The sequence below is a fragment of the Giraffa tippelskirchi genome, chromosome 7, assembly GCF_054371585.1.
Source record: "Giraffa tippelskirchi isolate mGirTip1 chromosome 7, T2T-mGirTip1v1.2.pri, whole genome shotgun sequence".
Lineage (NCBI taxonomy): Eukaryota > Metazoa > Chordata > Mammalia > Artiodactyla > Giraffidae > Giraffa > Giraffa tippelskirchi.
In genome coordinates, this window is record NC_137281.1 from 109,298,700 (window position 1) to 109,321,708 (window position 23,009).

The 23,009-nt window shown below is 47.0% G+C and overlaps 1 long non-coding RNA gene across 1 annotated transcript in view; it reads right to left on the bottom strand.

Annotated features, from left to right (window-relative positions):
* LOC145512858 (uncharacterized) overlaps positions 1–19,138 on the bottom strand; it is a 138,013-nt gene extending 118,875 nt beyond the window's left edge. The window contains exons 1-4 of the long non-coding RNA XR_014058859.1: positions 18,728–19,138; positions 14,194–14,891; positions 11,499–11,631; positions 10,498–10,677 (exon numbers count right to left, since the gene is read on the bottom strand). This is a non-coding gene — a long non-coding RNA (uncharacterized LOC145512858). The remainder of the gene's footprint in view (positions 1–10,497; positions 10,678–11,498; positions 11,632–14,193; positions 14,892–18,727) is intronic.
* Positions 19,139–23,009: the final 3,871 nt, after the last annotated feature.

Here is a 23,009-nt window from a genome sequence, read left to right on the forward strand (position 1 = left end):
TTCTTCCCTGAGTCCATAACCTTGAAGGGATGCTGAGATGTTAATGTGTATTCCCAGGCCTCAGTGGGGACCAAGGGGGTACTGTCGGCAGGGGTGAGCTAGTGTCTGCACCCGTGCATGTGAGGTTTCTTGTGATGCAGGACAGAGTCAGGGTTGGGGAGAGACTGGGGAGAGAAGGATGGGACAGGCACGGATGGGGGAGGAGGCTAGAGCCTGGGTCTTCTCACAGTATCAGAGCTGAAGTTCAAGGAGGCTGGGAATTCTGAATCAAAGCTGGCCTTCCAGGTTCTTACAAAGGTATGTTTATCAAGGTATAGGATAGAACTCACATTTAACCATTTGTTTTATCTATACACATGTAAAGGACGCCTGGCATGCTGTGGTTCATGGGGTCGCAAAGAGTCGGACACGACTGAGCTGAACTGAAAACATACGTTTGTTATATATATATGTTTGTGTGTTTTATAAATATATATATATATAAAACACACATACATATTTAACTCTTTAATATTGAGCCATACAGCACGGCAGCCTTCATTTCTGCTCTTGCATGGCTCCTGCAAGTGTTAGTGGTGGGGCTGCCTACAGCCTATAAGAGATACAGCTGGTGGGAACTGAATCCAGCTCTGTCCAACATCAAGGGTGAATGCTTTCAACCAACTGCCCCATGACTCCTGACCCCACAGAGAAGTCGGACACAGGAACAGAGCTGCTACGTAATTTATGGAAATGTTCTCATTTTACAGAAATTGTCCCTGACGATTTCCCATGGCAGGTCCTGAACTGTTATGAACATGCTGCCCTTGGAAAGCCACCCACTCCTCTGGGCTCAGTTCCCTCTGCTGGGAATGAAGGGCCTGATGACCTCTAAGGAGTCATTCAACTTGAAGACACTAGGTATCTGAAGAGTAATAAAACCTGTTTTCTGACTGTACTGGGGGGTCTTAGCAATAACAGTAAATAACACTATAAAGGCCGTGATGGTGAAGATAACAAAAGGAACAAATCACCTTGGACAACTGAAGGGCCAGGCTTTGGTCATCAATGCCTGGAAAGGGCAGGGGTCAGGGGCAGTAGGAGGGAAAGAAGGTGGGAAGCTGAACATCTCTTGAGTGAGTTGATGGGAAACCAGAGGTACTAGGCAGCTTCTGGGGGTGGGCTCAGTGGGGTCTGGCCCTGGGATCCTGGGATCCCATCATGGCCCCTCCTGCTCCATGACTCTTGGAGGAGAGGGGGCAGGAGGCTGGGGGTAGACCCTGGAGAGTGAAAGAGTGCCTTTGGGCCCCTGGGCAGCCAGAGCCAGGCTGAGGGAAAGGAGGGGGCAGGTTCCAGGTAGGGTGGGACCCTGACAAACTCCCCAGAGGACTCCCAGGTATGGGTCTTCCCATCTTGGGTCCGGGAGATGTGTTTGTGCCTCTTAACCTCCATCACCCTGTTCTCTCTGTGTGTGAAGAATCCTGCCTCCCTCTCCCTTCAGTTCAATCGGCTGTTTCCTATCCATTACCCTAAAGGGTCAGTGGGTGCTGAGATTCTCTGCAGGAGGGGTGGGGCAGGGGGGCTATCTCTTTAGGAAGATGCATTGGTCTCTTGCCCCCTACTCTGAGCCCCTGATCATCAACCCTGCTCCCCACAGACCCAGTGCTGAGGCAGCTGGTGGTCCTCCATGGGCCCTGGTCCTCCTCCTCAGGTGTGCTGAGGGAGGGTACAGGTGGGGAACTAGAGGATGGAAGGAGCTTTGGACTCCTGAGTAAGCAGATCTGGGGTTAATCTCTTGTTTCCTTACCTAGTGCCTCTGTGCTCTTGGGCAAGATTCTGAATTGTTCTGAGCCTCAGTTCTTCTCATTCATAAAATGGGGATGATAGTTTCCTATCTTTGAACCATGCAATTTAACACCAAATTATACATGCATGTATTTCAATACTTAATAGTAAGGTGAACGCTGCCTTTAAAAAATAAGCAACATCATGTGTATGGATTTCCTCTTTCCACGCTGTCTCAACCCACTTCACTTATTCTGTGGGTCTTCCCCAGGGAAATCAGATAAAAAGCATGTGCACTGGAATCTGGAATAAGATCTGGCGGCCTCTAGATTATGCTCTTGGCCTCCCAGAGGGTTCTTACATCTCCCCAGCCATTTTCCTCCACTGGACTTAAGCATCTAAGCATTACTTATGGAGAAGCCCAGACAAATAGACAATGGAGGAGACAGGAAATCAGGATTTGTGTGTTGGGGAGAAACACGTCTGGCTCAAGTTCTGGCTTAAAAGAAGGACCCAGCTTCTTTTAAGCAGCAGCCAGCCTTCTGTTGCAAACTCTGCCAGGTCAGACCCTGGATTATCAGAGCAAAATTCAGAGGACATGCAGGCAAAAGCCTTTGTTATAGAAGATAACAGAGGCAGATGTGAGGAGCATCTACTGTGTAGAGGTGCTGTGTGACATGCTGTGGACCTCCAAAATGAGTAAGACATACTGTACAGCCTACTGTGCTCAGTGGCCCAGTCCTGGGCAAGGTAGGGGTTTGAGGGGCTGGGTCAGAGCAGAATAACAGGTGAGAGGACAAAGAAGATGAGACTGAGGCCATAGTTAAGGCTGTGTGGGTTGTTGACTGCATGATCCCATTTCCAGTTCCTAGACTGCTGGATCTGGGGATGGTGGGTGCCAAGGCTGGACCATGCAGTAGCCCTTGGATAAGTGCTGTGACTGAAATATGCATAAAGGGATCTAGAAACATAAGTGAGAGGGCCATGGTTTCCGGCTCTGTGTGTATGTGTGTGTTCATGTACAGCATGGGAGATAAATGTCAATATTGATTCCACCAATACCTCCTCTAGATCTTCCTTCTGCACTCTCCTCCTCTTTTTCTTTGGCAAAAATCCCCACTTTTTGACAGTGTATCATAATGACTGGAATGATTCTTGGCTCCATAATTCTTTGACATGCACAAGACTTGGCAGACTCACAGGAAAATGAGGTCATTTAATAAAAACCTTATAATGATTGGAACCTGTGCTTTCTATGGTAGGCAGTGAGGCAAGGGATGAGGGGGAGGGAGGAGTAACCTGGGACAAAATCTTGTCAGTCGGAAATGTTCAAGCTGGGAATTTCTCCTCTTCAGGGAGGTGTGATGGATGGGGGGCTTTTATGTCTGGGAATAGGTTTCATACCCTTGAGCGGAAGCCTTTGTGCTGAGAACATGGCTGGGCTGGCCTGCCCATCCCAGCTGCTTTGCACATAAAATCTGAGTAAGCTTATTTTAGAAAGATATTTAACGCCAAATGCCAAGTGCATGGCTCACACATACCTGAAAGTGGTGGGGGCCAGTCCATCACAGGATGGAGAGCAAATCAAAGTTGTCCTGTAACATTAGCCGCCAGGGGCAGGGGGTAAACTGATAGCTGGCCGTGCTTACCCCATCCTCTAGAGTCACCAGTTTACATTCTCACAGGACAGCGGATTAACAGCTGCAGGTCTTCCTACCTCGCCACCTGCCCCCTGAAGTCTGAGCCACTTTCTGCTAGAAATACTTTTGAGAAGAAGCAGGGGTTCTCAGCACTGCAGAACAGCCTGTGCATGTGCAACAAAGTGTTCTTTTTAAAATATATATATATATTTTTTTGTATGGACCATTTTAAAAGTCTTTATTGAATTTGTTGCAATATTGCTTGTTTTTTGTGTTTTGGTTTTTTGGCAGGGAGGCATGTGGGATCCTAACTTTCCGACCAGGGATTGAACCTGCACCCTCTGCACCGAAAGATGAAGTCTTCACCACTGGATCACCAGCGAAGGCCCCAAACTACTTCTTAATTAAAAAAAGAAAGAAAGAAATGTCCCGAGGGTCCAAGGCTTCTCTATGTGAAGCCAATCTTTCTGGGAGACTGTGGCAGGGTTGGGGGGATAGTGCTGAAAGGAGTGACGAGGCCAGGGTCTAGTTTTGGATCCTTTCCTTACTATTAAAAGCTCTGAGTTTCTTGGCCAGATCATCTGTCTGCTTTAGCTTTATTTTATATATATATATATACACACATACATACATATTATTTTTTTGTCTGTTAGCATGCATTTGATATCTGCCTATCCCTTGAGGTCAAAATAAATCAGATACAACACCCCAAGGTACTGTGAAAGCTAAAAGTGCAATAGGATTATTGTTATATTGCTGTATAGTCAATGTTGGACTACTCTTTCTTATGAGCCCTAATTCTAATCAATATGAGACATGTGAAAAGCCTAATCAATTTACCCAATTCATGTATATTAAGAAACTACTATGTGCTAGGAATTCTGAGATTCATGTGCTAGCCACTGAGAATATAAAGATGAATATTACATGATTTCTATTTTCAAATTGATTAAATTTTAAGTCCTCTGTATGCACTTGTGGGCTGTATGAGTTAATGAACTAATGGACATTTCACTTCCATCTGCCTTGGGAATCCAGGTGATATATAAACACACACACACTCATCCTCACTTCTTTCCAAAACTGCGACCCTATGGTTTCTGCTCCTCTGCTTGTAGCTGGGGTGTGGCACAGGGGCCACTTCAGGTGGCACAGTTAGCACCATGTGCAACCTTGCAGTAAAAGAGGGCTTAGTGATCTCAGCACATGAAGCTTTCAGTGCCTCACAGAGTCAGTCATCGGTGTTTCAGTGGGAGAAAGAGAACTCAGTTGGGTTCACTGAGACCTGGGTTTGAGTTCCAGTTCCGCTCATTAGTAGCTCTGTTACTTGTGTTCCCTTTAGCAAGGCTGAGCCTCAGATTCTCTGGCTGTAAGGTACCCCAGCTCAGCCTGCTCTCCTAGAAAGACCAGAGGAGCCCCCAGTTCAGATCCCTTCTCTACTGCTTGGACAGCTTCTTAACCTTTGCTGAGAACTAGTGGAGATCATTCATTCACCCTGTAAATACTCACTGGGCACCTCCTACGTGTCAGGCCCTGCTCTCACTATGGAAGAAAGCAACAGCCAGGGGCCAGCTCTCCTGGAGCCCATCCTCCAGCTTCTTCATCACAGGGCTCTTCCCAAGGACACCAGGGCCTTGAAATCCCAAACAAGCATCTGGACTCGGCCCCTGTATTCTGATCTGGAATAACTGGTTAGGCTGTTTTGTTTTGTTTTTTCCACAAATGCTGCATTATTTCCATGCACTGCCTCCCCGCCCTTTTTTCTTTTCGGCCACACCATGTGGCATGGGGATCTTAGTTCCCTGACCAGGGATTGAACCTGCTCCCTCTTCATTGGAAGCATGGAATCTTAACCACTGGACCACTAGGGAAGTCTCAATTGTTGTTGTTGATTAGTTGTTAAGTCGTGTCTGACTCTTATGTGACCCCACGGACTATAGCTCACCAGGCTCCTATGTCCATGGGATTTCCCAGGCAAGAATACTGGAGTGGGTTGCCATTTGCTTCTCCAGGGGATCGTCCCAGATCGGGGATCGAATCCATGTCTTCTGCTCGGCCAGCAGATTCTTTACCACTGAAGCACCTGGGAAGCCCTTAGGAAGTCTCAATACAGCCTTATTTTAATTGCAGTCTGATAACTGGGAAAACCAAGATCTAAACAATGACTTAGATCTTAATTTGTTCCCAAGGTTTGCTTTCCAAGTGCTATGGCTGCTTTCAAGTTGCCCCAAAAAGAGTGCCTGTGAGGGTCCTATAAGCAGAAGGGTCTCATTCACAGCGGTCAGCACATGCGAATTATGGAAGTGCGTGGCCCACGGGCTCTTTTTGAGCCATGTGGGAGGGGCCTGGTGCCAAGCTGCAGACACTGAGGTGGGTCCCAGGAGGTATAGCAAAGAGCTGGACCTTATATCTATTTAGAGCTGTTTCCTTAGATCTTGCTGGGTTCCATATTCCCCTGTCTCTGCATCTCAATGGACTCATCTCTCAATGAGACTATCACTGGCTCCCTTGGCCATGGGATCTGTATTAGGGCCAAATAAAGCAATGAAAGGTTTCCTTGAATAAACACACACATGTGACATTTAACAGTAAGAAAAATAATATCATTTCAGGACCATCTCACTGTCTATATGTTGATATCACATGGCCCTCTTCAGGTTCACTTTTCCCAAGCCATTAGTTTTCCTTGGTAGAGAAAATGGAACCCACAAAGCTGTGGCTCTGGACAGAATGTAGCCCTGCATTTACATCAGTGAAAACAAAGAGAGTGGAGGGAGTCAAAGAAAACGTGTGGGCTAGAGGAGAGGGCAGATGCGCAGGTTTTGCTCCATGTTATAGACAAACCATCAGGCTTCCTCTGCAGGAATGAGGCGAGGCCAGTCAGGCCAGAAGTCAGTCTAATCTGGCTGGGATGGAACAGGGTATTTGCATTCAGCCAGGCAAGCTTGGAGAACAGGTGACAGCATCTACCATCCAAGGTAGGCACAGGACTGACTCTCCTGAGACATAGAGGGTCTGACCACCTATTGGAGCCCTAAGAGCCACAGTATCAGCCTGGGGTGGGCTAGGGTGGGGGCCTCTGCCTCCTTCCAGGGTGCCTGGTGTCCTACAGAGAGGCCTGAGCCTCCAACGTTTAACTTAGAAATGGTTCAGCCAAGCCGTTCTGGGCTGTAGGCTGGGTCAGCTTCCCATGATGAGTGCAGGCCTGGAGTCTCCTGGCTCACTCACTTTCTGCCTCTTCTGTGACACAAAGTGAGGGTCTGTGATATGAGGGTGCCAGAGGTGGAGACTGCTGAGTACAGCCAGCCCCGAATAGCAGTGAGGATGCTGTGGGAGGGCAGAAATCCAAAAGAAGGGGGCTAACATTTATTGAGTTGTACTATACCAGGTGGTTTTGGCTTCCTAGGTAGCTCAGTGGTAAAGAATCTGCCTGCCAATGCAGGAGACGTGGGTTTGATCCCTGGGTCGGGAAGATCCCCTGGAGAAGGAAATGGCAACCCACTCCAGGATTCTTGCCTGGAGAATCCCATGGACAGAGGAGCCTGTCAGGCTACAGTCCATAGGGTCTTAAAGAGTTGCACATGACTGAGCATCTGAGTACAGGTGCACTATACCAGGTAACCTACACTAGGGGCAAAAGGGTCATGCCTCCTGAGATCCCTTGGCTTCAAATGCTGGCTCTGCTACTCATTTGTTGTGGGGCATTGAGCAAACTACTTTACCTCTCTGGGCCTGGTTTCCTCACCTGAAAACAGGAGGGGGAGTGGGGACTTCTGACATGGGCATCAGAAACAGATTCTGGTTCACTTAAACAAAGAGGGACTGAAGGTGTAGGTAACTCACAGAGGAGGGGGACAGCCGCAGATAGGGGGGCTCAGACACATCCAGCCCCAAAGTTACTCCGGGGCTCCTGGAGGCCAGACACCAGCCCAGGTTGTGTCCCCCGTTGGGGATGAATTAGGCCCTCTCAAGCATCCCAATCCTGAGGGAGACATCCCTCGTGGTCCAGTGGTTAGGAATTCGCCTTGCAATACAGGGGACATGGATTTGATTCCTGGTCAGGGAACTGGGATACCACGGGCCATGGGGCAGTTAAGCTTGAGCACTGCAACTACTGCACTCACGTGCTGCAGCAAAGTTTCCGAGTGTTGCAACTAAGACCGGACACAGCCAAATAAATAAATATTAAAAAAAAAAGAAAAATGACCAATCCTGGGGGAGAGAGCTGGAATGACCTTTCAGGATCACCTGGCTAACCTATGGCTAAGAGAGGAGGTGAGACAACCTGGCCAAACTGCCTTGTGCATGTGAAATAGCTCCGAGTGGCTGGTACATATTGCTGGGGTCTCCTGTGCCCCTACATCTCTGTCTACGAGCGTTTTCCGCTGTCCTTCAGACTTCATTTGCAAAACATGAATTGAAAGATAATATTACTAAGGATTTCAGGACAGTGATGGCAAAGCATTAAAACCAAAGGACTCGAATAGCCAAAGCAATCTTGAGAAAGAAGAATGGAACTGGAGGAATCAATCTGCCTGACTTCCAGCTATACTATAAAGCCACAGTCATCAAGACCATATGGTACTGGCATAAAGACAGAAATATAGATCAGTGGAACAAAATAGAAAGCCTAGAGATAAATCCACACGCCTATGGACACCTTATCTTTGACAAAGGAGGCAAGAATATACAATGGAGAAAAGACGATCTCTTTAACAAGTGGTGCTAGGAAAACTGGTCAACCACTTGTAAAAGAATGAAACTAGAACAATTTATAACACCATACACAAAAATAAACTCAAAATGGATTAAAGATCTAAACGTAAGACCAGAAACTATAAAACTAGAGGAAAACATAGGCAGAACACTCTCCGACATAAATCACAAAAGGATCCTCTATGACCCACCTCCCAAAATATTGGAAATAAAAGCAAAAATAAACAAATGGGACCTAATTAAAATTAAAAGCTTCTGCACAACAAAGGAAACTATAAGCCAGGTGAAAAGACAGTCTTCAGAATGGGAGAAAATAATAACAAACGAAGCAACAGACAAACAATTAATCTCAAAAATATACAAGCAACTCCTGCAGCTCAATTCCAGAAAAATAAATGACCCAATCAAAAAGTGGGCCAAAGAACTAAACAGACATTTCTCCAAAGAAGACATACAGATGGCTAACAAACACATGAAAAGATGCTCAACATTACTCATTATCAGAGAAATGCAAATCAAAACCACAATGAGGTACCATTTCACGCCTGTCAGAATCGCTGCTATCCAAAAGTCCACAAGCAATAAATGCTGGAGAGGGTGTGGAGAAAAGGGAACCCTCTTACACTGCTGGTGGGAATGCAAACTAGTACAGCCACTATGGAGAACAGTGTGGAGATTTCTCAAAAAACTGGAAATAGAACTGCCATATGACCCAGAAATCCCACTGCTGGGCATACACACCGAGGAAACCAGAACTGAAAGAGACACGTGTACCCCAATGTTCATTGCAGCACTGTTTATAATAGCCAGGACATGGAAGCAACCTAGATGTCCATCAGCAGACGAATGGATAAGGAAGCTGTGGTACATATACACAATGGAATATTACTCAGCCATTAAAAAGCATACATTTGAATCAGTTCTAATGAGGTGGATGAAACTGGAGCCCATTATACAGAGTGAAGTAAGCCAGAAAGAAAAACACCAATACAGTATACTAATGCATATATACAGAATTTAGTAAATTGGTAAAGATAACCCTGTATGTGAGACAACAAAAGAGACACAGATGTATAGAAGAGTCTTTTGGACTCTATGGGAGAGGGTGAGGGTGGGATGATATGGGAGAATGGCATTGAAGCATGTAAATTATTATATGTGAAATGAATCGCCAGTCCAGGTTTGATGCATGATACAGAGTGCTCAGGGCTGGTGCACTGGGATGACCCAGAGGGATGGGATGGGGAGGGAGATGGGAGGGGGGTTCTGGAAGGGGAACACATGTACACCCATGGTGGATTCATGTCAATGTATGGCAAAACCAACAAAATATTGTAAAGTAAAAAAAATAGATAAATAAATAAATTAAAAAAAAATAAAACCAAAAGTCAGAGAAGGACAGAGATTGTTCTCAGGACAGAGCTGGTTGCAGGACCAGGAGACGGTGTGAATGGCTGCTGGAGCCAAAATATCAGAGGAATCCAATGTATGGGCAGTGTCACCCACTGATGGCATTGTTGTGAGGAACAAATGAGATCAAACAGTAAAGTGCTTAGCACAGCGACTTCTAAGCAGTCCCCAAGGTTTAGCTGCCCTATGACTTATCTTAATCCTCAACAACTGTGAAATATTGCCCTCATTTTCCAGATGGGAAACTGTGACTCCCAACTGGTAAAGAGAATTACCCAAGGCCGCCCGAGTGCCAAGCAGGATCCTGACCCCAACACTGGCTGCAGAGGCAGCTACACAAACTGCAAAGCCTTGTGCAAGGCAAAAATGAGGGACCCTTTATGCAAAAAGCAGAGGAAAAAAAATACTATTCAAGGAACTTAAACAAACCTTTTTCCTTCCTTCCAGTGTCTCTCTCTAGAGTATTGGTGTGGTTAAAGCGTCTGCCTCCAATGCAGGAGACCTGGGTTCGATCCCTGGGTCAGGAAGATCCCCTGGAGAAGGAAATGGCAACCCACTCCAGTACTCTTGCCTGGAGAATCCCATGGACGGAGGAGCCTGGTAGGCTACAGTCCATGGGGTCGCAAAGAGTCGGACACGACTGAGTGACTTCCCTTTATTTCTACTTAATGTCATTAAATTAAAAATTTTAATTAGTACTATTAATTTTACTGGCCACTAAATTATGCAATGCCAGTTTTAAATGCACATAAGAGCATTTAACTTGTATGTGGTGTCATCAAGTCATCTGCATGAGTGGTCGGGGAATCCAGAGAAGTAACATGAGTAAGAAAGGGTAGAGTTGACTTCCCTAGATGTTCTTGCTTCTTGCCATAGCACTGCCTTCTTTTTGTCTTGAAAGCAAGTTTCGATTTGATCGGAAAGCTTAGCCTCTTGAGGTTTTCCATGTCACAGGCCCAACACTCACCTTGGGCTGATGCTGGGTCTCCCTGGATTTCATGTGCCGTGGGTCCCCGGGACTTCTGCCTTCATGGGGCACCTTGAGTGGCTTGTGCATGTGAAACAGCTCCAAGTAGCTGATACGTATTGCTGGGGTCTCCTGTGCTCACACATCTCTGTTTACGTGCATTTCCTGCTGTCCTTCAGACTTCATTTGCAAAACATAAATTGAAAGATAAAATTACTAAGGATTTCAGGACAGTAATGACAAAGCATTAAACCAAAGGTGAGGCCCTTCTGAACTGGTCCTGCTTGCCTCTGACCTCAGAGCCTTGGCTTGTGGAACATATGTACCCCTGGCCCCAGGAGTCCACAAGCCTTTTCCTCCCCTGGGTTTGCTTTTTGTTCTATGACAGAAACGGAGTTCTGCCACTAGGGCTCCAAGAGCTGAGGGAACCCTGGAGCTAAGGGGAAACCAAGGAGGAGGAGGAATGTGTGCCCAGGAACCACTTTGCACAGAGTATGGGGCCACAGGGACTGCGAGCTACAGCATGGGCTGTATTGTTCATACCCAGCAGACTATGGTGAAGGAGAGACACAGGTCTGCACCGGAACCCTGATTCTCTGAGGATTAAACTCCGATGGATCTGCCCAGCTTCACCCAGCATGAAGCTGAGGGGTTGGAAAGCACAGTACCCCACTGGCAACTGTGTCCTGGGCCTCTCGGTTGCAGGTGGCTCCCAGGGTGAGCTCCCCAGGGAACAGGAAGCATCCATAAGACTTGCTCTTGGGTCCAGAGCAGAGCTGGGTGCCCTGCCTGCTGACATCTCCTCCTCAGGAGTATCCCTCCAGCTCTGAGGGCTGAGCTGCCACCTCTCTTAAGCATCGGGCCCATGCTGGCTCTGTCAGCTCCAAGGGGCTCAGCCAGGATGCCTCCCAGGGTCTTGGAGGCCAGTTCTGGAAACTTTTCCCTCCCCCGCCCCCCACTTTTTGGGGATTTCCAATGGTTAGAGGAGAACCACCCCACACCTACAAAGCTCAGCCGCACACAGGTGCTTCCTGGGGATTTTATTGGCAATCCAGCCGCTGGAGTGATCAGCAGGCCCCTTGGTGGGGGTGGGAGCCTGGGGCAGGCAGAGCAAAGAGCCATTTCTCCTTTGTTCTTAAAAAAAAGAGAGAATGTAAAAGACTCAGATTTATCTTCTGTTCCCAAGAAGCCAACAGGGGCTTCCCAGATGGCATTAATGGTAAAACAACAACAATAAAAAAAATCCTCCTGCCAACACAGGAGACATAAGAGACACAGGCTCTATCCCTGGGTCCTGAAGATCCCCTGGAGGAGGGCATAGCAACCCTCTCCAATATTCTTGCCTGGAGAATCCCTTGGACAGAGGAGCCTGGCAGGCTAGGGTCCATGGGGTCGCAAAGAGTCAGACACGATTTAGCAACTAATACACACACAAGAAGCCAAGAAGAATATTGACACTGTGACTCAGTTTCTTACCTGCTAAACTGAGGAAATTTTTTAGAGGAAGGAAAGCGAGGAATAAAATGTGGAGACTGAGCTGTAATGGCTGTAAAGCCTCTCGACATCCCGGGCTCGGCCACCCACCACCTCCTCCACAACCTGTGCTAGCCTGCACCAGCCCCTATGCCTGCATCTGTAAGGGAGACGGGTGTGCCCCCAGACTCTGAGGATTACGGCCATACAGGCTGGAACGTGCCCAGGCAGCGCGCCCGGGTGGAGGTGCTGTCTTGTTGCTATTGTCCGATTTTCAGAAGCTCTCCCAAAGCAGATTTGCTTCCTTTTAAGCAGACAGTAACCTTTGTCTCCACCAGTTTCTGTATTTATATTTGAAAGAAAGAGTCACTGTATCAGAGAACAAGAAATAAGATTTGACCCACAAATGTTTCATCTCACCAACCGCCTTGGGGAAACTTTGTGGTCAACACCCTCCCTTAAAAGCTTGCTGCGGGAGCTCTGAAATCATCTCCCTCCATCCCTGGAGAACTTTGTCTGCTTGGCAGGAGGACGCCTTTCTAGACCCACAGTAAATCGTTGTGGGTCAAGGGGCCCAGGGAGAGAGGGGTTGCAGCCCTGCAGGTGGGGCTGGCTGAGGAGGAACCAGGCACATCTTAGGACTGGAGCCGCTTCAGAAAACCCGCCCTCTGCCCACACAGAAATACCATCTACCTTGCGAGGAAGGCCATCCTCCTCCCCTTTGTTCTAAAATGTGGGCTGGGCCTGTCTGACCAAAGCTCCCGGGCAGGTCTGTGCCATCCAACTGCTGCAAGAGCAGAGTATGATGCTGAGCGTGCCAGTGTGGAGCCACCTGCTGTGAAATTGCCTCTCTGTCTTGGGTCAGAAAGGAGAAGAAAAATCCACTTTCAGGAGCTCATGTCGGCGTTTCTTGCTCAGGCCCTGGAAGCGTGAAATGGCACTCCTAGGCTGGACAGGTGCGGGGCATTGTCTGCTAATGAAGTCTTTAAGCCCTCCATGTGAACCCTGCCCACAGGGGCCCAGCAACCTATGGGGCACTCTCATTAAAGGGCTGTGGAGGAGATGGAAGTGATGGCTGCATTTTAGGCACAGGTGTAGCCACCAAAATTCCCTTTCCTTATAGATGCTGGCCATTCCAAATCAGTGAGGTTGGCTCGTTACCCCAAAAACAGAGGCAAGGGGAGGAGCAGCAGGCTATGCCTGCATCCTGGGCCCTGCTGACCCCACCCTCCCCCCACTCCCTCCTCCCACCCCCACTCCAACAGCACACACGTTTCTTTTGCTAGGTTCAAGGATGCGGGGTGGGCATCAGCAAGTTGGCGTCAGAAATGTGTCAAGTGTAGAAACCACACCAGAGGGACTGGGTGTCTGTTTAACATTCCAACTCTTCCAGGAAGCCTTCCTTGACTTCTCCAGAGCAGGTAGATTATTCCTTCTTGGAAACTCACACAGTATGTACAACCTGTACCATAAATGTACCCCTAGATAGGAACACAGTCTGCCTGGCCCCAAATTTCAGCTCTGTCATTGACTAGATAGATGTGTGACTCTGGGCGAGTTACTTTCTCTCTACTTCATTCCTTTACTTTTAATCTGAGAACACTGAAAATGCCCACTGCATAAAGTCATGGCAAGAACACTACTTAAGACATACAAAGTGCTTAGAACAAGCCTTAGACAAAAGGCTGCTATTGTAATCATATAATTTTTTTTGTGGTAAAATATGCATAACACAGGGCTTCCCTGGTGGTTCAGCGGTAGAGAATCTGCCCGCAATGCAGGAGACCAGGGTTCAATCCCTGAATCAGGAATATCCCCTGGAGGAGGGCAAGGCAGCCCACTCCGTTACCCCTGCCTAGAGAATCCCATGGACAGAGGAGCCTGGCAGGCTGAGGTCCATAGGATCACACAGAGTTGGACACGGTTGAAGCAACTAAGCAGCAACAGCAGCAGCATGCATAACATAAAATTTATGATTTTAACCATTTTTAAGTGTTTAGTTCAGTGCCATTAAGCACATTCACATTGTTGTGCAACCACTGCCACTATCCATCTCTAGAACCTTTTCATCATCTCAAATTGAAACTGTTTCATTAAAGAATAACCTAGCACTTCCCCTTCTCCCCAGCCCCTCATAACCTCTTCTACTTTCTGTCTCCAATCATAACTTTTTATGTAAATGACTTATTTACTTTATTTGACACATAGTTATTAAATACTTACTTGGCACCTGGAACTGAAATAGAATTTGGGGACACAGGGGTCAAGAAGATTGATAAGAGTCTATGCCTTCATGGAGCTTTTACTGTAGTAGGTTGAGGCTCAGTTCAGTTCAGTCGGTCAGTCATGTCCAACTCTTTGCGACTCCATGGACTGCAGCATGCCAGGATTCCCTGTCCATCACCAACTCCCAGAGCTTACTCAAACTCATGTCCATTGAGTTGGTGATGCCATCCAACCATCTCATCCTCTGTCGTCCCCTTCTTATCCCATCTTCAATCTTTTCCAGCATCAGAGTCTTTTCAAATGAGTCAGTTCTTCACATCAGGTGGCCAAAGTATTGGAGTTTCAGCTTCAGCATCAGTCCTTCCAATGAATATTCAGGACTGAGTTCCTTTAGGATGGACTGGTTGGATCTCCTTGCCATCCAAGGGACTCTCAAGGGTCTTCTCCAACACCACAGTTCAAAAGCATTAATTCTTTGGTGCTCAGTTTTCTTTATAGTCTAACTCTCACATCCATACATGACTACTGGAAAAACCTTAGCTTTGATTAGAAGGACCTTTGTTGGCAAACTAATGTCTCTGCTTTTTAATATGCTGTTTAGGTTGGTCATAGCTTTTCTTCCAAGGCTGCAGTCATTATCTTCATTCTTGAAGAACACTATCCTCATTCTTGAAGAACTATACAAAAGGTTGAGGCTGGAAATGAGCAAATAAATACACAAGACAATCTCAGATAGAGATGCATGCTACTGTTGAAAAAATAATTTGAACTTGGAAATAGACAAATGAGAGTACAGTACATCCTTTCAAAGCCACACATGGGTTTTCTTTAACAGTACTGCCCAAAGATCATTCAATGCTCCAGAGGACACACCTGTGTTTAACTATTTACCATTTGATCAGATTGCAGACACTGGGAGTTGCATGTTAACTTGTAGATTTCTTGCCAGTGGAATGCTATGCTATGCTATGCTAAGTCGCCTCAGTCGTGTCTGACTCTGTGCGACCCCATAGACGGCAGCTCACCAGGCTCTGCCGTCCCTAGGATTCTCCAGGCAAGAATATTGGAGTGGGTTGCCATTTCTTTCTCCAGTGCATGAAAGGGAAAAGTGAAAGTGAAGTCGCTCAGTCGTGTCTGACTCTTAGCGACCCCATGGACTGTAGGCTACCAGGCTCCTCCGTCCATGGGATTTTCCAGGCAAGAGTACTGGAGTGGGGTGCCATTGCCTTCTCCGCCAGTGGAATAGATTATCCCAAAGATTATGGTTTTATTATCCTGTAGGACAGTAACCAAGTTTGTAGCTAACTAGAAACCTAATAGGATAAGAGAGCTCAGAAATGAACCCATGTTTATATGTACAATTAATCTATGACAAAGGAGGCAAGAATATACAATGGGGGAAAGACAGTCTCTTCAATAAGTGGTGGCTTCTCTTATGACTCAGATGGTAAAGTCTGCCTGAAATGCAGGAGATCTGGGTTTGCTCCCTGGGTCGGGAAGATCCCCTGGAGACAGGAATGGCAACCCACTCCAGTATTCTTGCCTGGAGAATTTCATGAACAGAGGAGCTTGGTGGGCTACAGTCCATGGAATCACAAAGAGTCGGACACAACTAAGTGACTAACACACCCTCAATAAGTGGTGCTGGGAAAACTGGACAGCTACATGTAAAAGAATGAAACTGGACTATTTTCTCACTCCATATACAAAATTAAATTTTAAATGGATTAAAGACTTAACAGGTAAGACCTGAAACCATTAAACTTCTAGAAGAAAATATAGGCAGTACATTCTTTGACCTTGGTCTCAGCAATATATATATATATTTGGCTCGGTCTCCGTAGGCAAGGGAAACAAAAGCAAAAATAAACAAATGAGACTACATCAAACTAAATAGCTTTTGCACAGCAAAGGAAACTGTCAACAAAATGAAAAGGCTGCCTATTGAATGAGAGAAGAAATTTGCAAATAATATGTAGGATAAGGGGCTAATATATAAAATATACCAAGAACTCCTACAATTCAATATCAACTCCCCTCCAAAAAAACCCAATTAAATATTGGACAGAAGATCTGAAAGGAGATATTTTCAAAGAAGACAGAATGGCCAACAGGCACATGAAAAGATACTCAACATCTCAAACTACTCCAAGCCTGAAGCCTGCCGTTTCTTCCACCAGACTTTGTCTCATCCCTGGCTGTGAGACTCTGGGTTCGGGAAGTGGATGCCCTGCAGAAAGGCATGGAGAGAGAGGGGCCAGCCCTGGGCTGGCTGATAGGAACCCAAAAGGGGAGCGTCCAGGGCATCCCAAGAAGTTGGCCTAGGGCTCAGCAGTTGGCTGTGGTCACCAGTGTGTTGGATTCAGGGGACTTCGTCATAGTCCTGCTGTAGGACCTGTCCGGTAAAATGTGAGCGATACTTTCACCTCTAAAACCCTCCAGAATCCCCTAAACACCACCCCCGAAAACTACTCTTCAAATCCCCTTTCTTGCAGAGTCCTCACGCTAACGCTACTGAACAGCGCCCTCTAGGGGAACCCTGTGTTCTTCTGTAACCCCTCTGGGGGAAGGGATGACAGGCTATTCCACAGAGACCCAGCCCACTCTAGTCCTCGGAGCTCCTACTGTGCAATCAGCTGTTGTTAGGTACTGGGAGCAGCACAAGAGCTCAGGCCATGCCTGTCTTGTTCACCATTGGGCCTCAGCACATCATATTACCAGCACATCCTGAATATTCCTTAAAGTGCTTTTTAAATGAAAAAACAAGATGCAGTGTTTGGACCTTAATGAAATCAGTGTGAGGACTATCTTGTGTTACTTCAGAGCTCTAGCATGAGCAGAAGTTGTGTCTTAAATTAAGCTCAACCTAACAGGCAGCTGTGTATACTGTTAAGCAGAGTGATGGAGTCAGACGGCCTGGGTTCAATTCCTGCCTGTGCCACTTACCAACCCTGTGATCTCCAATAAATTACTTAATCCCTCTGGATCTAAATTTCTCTTCTGTTAAAACAGGGCTACCTCATTGTATTGCCATGAGGGTTAAAATAATTAAAAATTGTAAAGTATTTAAGAGAGTACCTTTGCACTGTTGGTATATGTTTAAAAAAAAAAATTAGGGAAAACTTGCTAAAATATGGAGCTCACAATGAACAGTCTAAGTAATAAGTTACTGAATTGTCCATAACAGAGGATGTGTTAGCTGTTTAAGATAATCAATCATAGCTATTATCTATTAAGCACTTAATGTTCTACAGCACTAATGCTAAGTACTATGCACTTTTTATCCTATTTGTTTCTATGATAACACCATGAGGCAGGTATTACTGTCATTGTCTGATGCAGGAAACAGAGGCTTTGTGACAAGTTGAGATCACTTAGCACAGAGATGTTGATTCTGAGGTGAGTCATGTTCAGAACTCAGGGAACACCTGGGTGCTCGAGGTCAAGTGGGGCATGGGAAACATGAGGAAAAGGCAGGTGAGTGATCTGTGGGCTGGAGGGAACACTCCAGGATTGGCCAAAGCCCAGGGCTTGGTGATAAGAAACCCTTTGTGTTGCGGCCCAAAGGCAGAGGAAGGGCAGTGGGGGTGGGAGGTGGTGGCAGCTTTGGTAGCAATCAATCAGTTAGTCAACCAACCCACCAAGCCAGGGACATGCTGTGTTTGGCAATGGAGGGAAGGGAGGGGCTGACAGGTGGTTCCAAATGCCCCAGGTGCAAGGCAGTGTCTCAGCCGGTCCATGAAGCTCTTCAAAGCAAGAGGTGTCCCTGCAGAGAAAGAGCTGGAAAATACTGGAGGAGGGAACAGCAGGTAGATGGGATGGAAGATGGGGGGGTTGGTGCAGGGGAGGGGGAAACTTCCTCGGCAAAGTGGGGACAAGCCTTTCACAGTAGGAACAGGATGGAGGACAGGAAGGGAGAGACATACCTAGCGGCAAAGAGGAAAGCTTTGCCTTTACCAAAAAAAAAAGTGGAGACTCAGTTTTGTCTTTATAATAAAAACGGAGCTGAGATCCTCAAGTTAAGGGCATGAAGTCCTGAGTTTGGAGGCTTGAGAAAGGCATAGGTTTGTAATAAGCCTGAGTGAGGTATCCTAGCAGAGCAAGAGAAGCAAAGAAATCTTGAGACCCAGCAGGCGGAGCTGGGGAAGGAGGGCAGGAAATCAGGGGTGCTCAGCAAGACGGATATTTATATGTAGGGAAGGCGACTGCTAGCTCAGTCTCTCCGCTACTCAGCCCCCTGGCTCTTGCATTAGAACCCCGAGTTCTGGGCACTCTGGGAACAGTCCTATTCATCTATAAGTTATTCTTTCTCCTTGTCCAGCCACGAAAGCCACCACTCAAGAGCACATGGAACCCTTTCAGTGGCCCCATAGGACTCCTTGGGCTTACACATCTGGTGTACTCTCTACCCACTTCCTCTATCCAGTGCCTTCTCCACACTGACTCTCAGGAAGACATCAGTGACCAAAGAGGGGCACGGCTGCAGCCTCCAGTCTGTTCTCTTGGATAAAGCATGCCCCAGTTATCTCACCGGCTGCTAAGTGGGCATCAGATGGACACCGTGACTTCGTTTTCCAGGTGGGAGAGTTGACTGTATTGGGTTCTCCATCATTTGCAAGATGCATCAGGCTGCCAGCAGTTGTCTTGATATTAAGGCAAGAAGTGTCTGGTGCTGTGATCTGTACCTCTCTCCATCCTTTCCATGCAGGACCACTCCCATCATTGTTCTAATTGTGGGGTTCCAGGGGGTGTTGGGGCAGGGAGGGCAAACACTGAGACACGCATCTCATCGTGCTTTAATCTGGCATCTGTGGCAGACACTCATAATCTGTCGTGCAGTGTTTCTCAACACGGTACTCCAGGCAGCAAGTGCAGTGGGAACTCCAGGTAAAACCTGTTCGTTATTCCGTTTGTAGGGTGGGTAGCTGCAACAGCCTTCCTCCTGTGAAGCGGGATGGCTGAAGGTCAAGTTGTGAAGGCATGAGGTGTGGCTTTGCCTCTCGGCCCCCCTTCCCCTTTACTTTCAGAGCTGGGTTCTCTCCTGAAGGTCAATCTCCTCAGGGTTCTGAGGAGCTAAACAGATTATCGGGGTCACTGATTGGCCACGGTGGGAGAAGCAATGGGTTCCCATCACAGCCACACCCTCTTCACTGCCTTCTTCTCGCTAAGGCTGTTCTCTTCTGTAAAGGAGACAAATGGCACCCACCTGTGAATCCTTGGCCCCAGGACTGAGGCTCAGAATAGAAATGGGCCCCTGTATGTGTAAGATTCTAAATTGAAATAATCTTTATCAACCTAGGAAAATCTTACATTTAATCCCCAGCAACAACACTTCACATATTTTAACAGGTGCTTTGAGGGCATGGGGCTTCCCTGGTGGCTCAGACAGTAAAGAATCTGCCTGCAATGCAGGAGACCCGTGTTTGAGCCCTGGGTCAGGAAGATCCCCTGGAGTAGGAAGTGGCAACCCACTCCAGTATTCTTGCCTGGAGAATCCCATGGATGGAGGAGCCTGGTGGGTTACACAGACCATGGGGTCACAAACAGTCAGACACAACTGAGCGACTTTCACTTGGGAGAACAGCTTTTTAGCTTGAAAGGAATGATTCTGATGGTGGAATTTTTAAAAATGTATTTATTGGGTCTTTGTTGTAGAATGCAAGATCTTTGGTTTTAGCTGCAGCATGAGGGCTCTAGTTCCCTAACCAGGGATTGAACCCAGGCCTCCAGGATTGGGAGCTCAGTGTTTTAGCCACTGCACCACCGGAGAAGTCCTTTATGGTAGAATCTTTAACTGGCATAGATATTTGGAGGCAAGCTGTGCCTTGTGGCACCCTCAAATCTACCTCAAGCTGCTGCAGAACTCATATGTATATGGTGCTTAAGAGGTGATAAATAAACAGCTGATAAAGGGTTTGTCACTTTCTCTTATGAGCACTCTGTTGCTATTTTAGTGGCATCAGCATGGCTATACCAGTGAGGCTTTGTAACTTTCCTATCTGGTAGATGCTGCAAATTCCTTACTTCCCCACCTACCCCCCCCGCCCCCCCCCCCCCCATTTTTAATCAAGGGCTCATGCTGGGCAGGGACCACCGTGGGTAGAAGTTCTGTCAGCTGAAAACGCCCAAGTCTGGGATCATTCACCCATCTCTGCCCCCAAGGGCAGGGAGAGCACAGCCAAGCCAAGCCAAGGGGAGGGTTATTTTTAATCCCAAAGATGCAGCGTTTGAGAACAAACAGCCTTGGCCCTGGAGCACCTGCCAATGAGTGTGGGCCTGGAGGTGTCAGAACACAGCCACTTCCCAGTGCTCCAGGGCCCCTCCAGAAACTAGAGCTGTGCAGCCTTGTATATTTTTACACACGCTGACTTGCTGTGGCCTTTGAGGGCCAGCAGGTCCTGTGAGGAAGGGGTGGGAGCCCCATGAGCCATGACCCTTAAATCCAGTCAGGCCCTAACCCCAGACGGTGCCTGGCATCCCCGCCCCCTCTCCCAGTCTCTCATTGCCCGATGCTCCCAACCCCTCCAGCTGCTGCCCCATCCCTATCCCAGCCTCACAGAGCTGAAGGCCACTGGTGAGTATCATCTTTCCTTCTTTTATATTTTCCTCTTCTCTTCCTTTATTCTCTGTAACACAAATAATTCATATTCATTGTAGAAACAATCAGAATATTGAGATGAACAAAAAGAAAAGAAGGGATTTCCCTGGCAGTCCAATGGTTAAGACTCCAACTTTCCAATGCAGAGGGCATGGGTTCAATTCCTGGTCAGGGAACTAAGTCACAGCATGTACAGTGTGGCCAAAAAAAAATTTTTTTTTTATTTTTAAAAGAAAAGAAAAATCCCTATCACCCCCTGATCCTATCCCACTGTGGGTGAGGACCAGCACTTGGTAATACGTGGTGGATATTTTCCCTGACTTTTTGCTATGAATATATTTTACACATATTTATTTTTTTCAAAACAGGAACTCCACCCAAGGCCTGGTACTGAGGAAACCATGACGGCTCCTCATTTAGGAGGAATGCTGACCTTCTCTCCCACTGAGGGCTGCAGGCTTTGTGGCCAGGGCGTTGAGAATGTTACAGGAAAATGCAGCCCAGTGCCTATTTCATACAAGCGATTCTCCTCTCCATCCTCATCTTTCCCAGCAGGAATCATTTTGCCACTGTCAGGTTTTGTCTGTCTAGTTAAGAAGGTAGGCTCTGGGGACTTCCCTAGCGGTCCAGCGGCAAAGACTCCAAGCTCCCAATGCAGGGGAGTCCGAGTTTAATCCCTGGTCAAGGAACTAGACGCTGCATGCCACAACGAAGAATTCAAGTGTGTGCTCAGTCCTACTCTTTGCAACCCCATGGACTGTAGCCCACAAGGCTCCTCTGTCCATGGAATTTTCCAGGCAAGAATACTGGAGTGGGTTGTCATTTCCTACTCCTGACTCAAGGATCAGGAGGATCTTTCTGACTCAAGAATAGAACTCGCATCTCTTGTGTCTCCTGCGTTGGCAGGTACTGCGCTACCTGGGAAGCCCAACAGTTTGAGAGCTGTAACTAAAGATCCTATGTGCCATAATTAAGACCCAGTGCAGCCAAATAAATCAATAAACATTTGAAAAGAAGAAGAAAGCAGGCTCTGGAGTCAGGAAGCTTCAATCTAAACCCTTACTCTGCTTCTAAATAACTGTGTAAAGTTGGGCAAGTGGCTTCAATTTTTCGTGTTGAATTTTCTCATTTGTAAAACAGGGATGAAGATAAGATACCCGTTACAGGCCTGGCATGAGAATTCAGTGAACTAATACAAGTAGAGCAGCCAGAAGAGAGGCTGGTAGATAGTAAGTGCTCAATAAACATTAGCTCTTGTTCTGCTATAATGATTCTCTTCTTAACTTGTACAGAGCACCTCCTGTTTCTCTCAAGCTTCCTGTATGACTTGGGGCAACTTAATTAACTGATCTCTTTCTTACTTCATTCGATAGATGCTCAAGGCAGTCATGGAATGGGGAGTGATTCTGGGTACTTGGATATCAGGAGATTTAACACATTTGCATCATGGGGTCACTTTTAAATGTTAAAAGCCATGTGGCTTTCATTGGAATTCTCATGCACATACTACTCCAGTTGTTGAAGGCCACTCATGGATACCTAGGGGTTCACCACAAGGTATTGTGGACCACTTTGGTGTCTGAAAACTTCCATAATAAAAATTTTACACATATATATGTATATAATACATCCAGGGCTCCCCTGGTTGCTCAGATGGTAAAGAATCTGCCTGCAATGTGGGATACCCAGGTTCGATCCCTGGGTCAGGAAGATCCCCTGGGGAAGGGAATGGCAACCCGCTCCAGTATTCCAGTATTCTTGCCTGGAGAATTCCATGGACAGAGGAGACTGATGGGTTACACCCCATGGGGTCGCAAAGAATCAGACATGACTGAGCCACTAACACACACACATATATGTATATAATCCTGAAAAATCCACATCGCTCTATCTACTTTCACACTTTTTCTTCATTGTTTTAACATACTTCTTTACACTGTTAAAGAATCTTTTTTTCGTTAATCAAGACAATGCAACCATTAGAAAAGGCTTCCTCTGGGACACATTGGTGTTGACAGAAGCCATGGCTGGTCTGTAACAGGTTCTGACTCTGGGCTGGTCATACTCAGCTGTACTGATGACGTGCAGAATTCCCAGCTGACAGGTGATGGGGACAAAGAGCAGACACGCTCTGCACCTGGTGCCAGGCTGCCCAACTTCCTTTCTTTGCTTCCCAGTACTGGCTTCCAGCCCTTGTTTGGGTCACACTCATCTT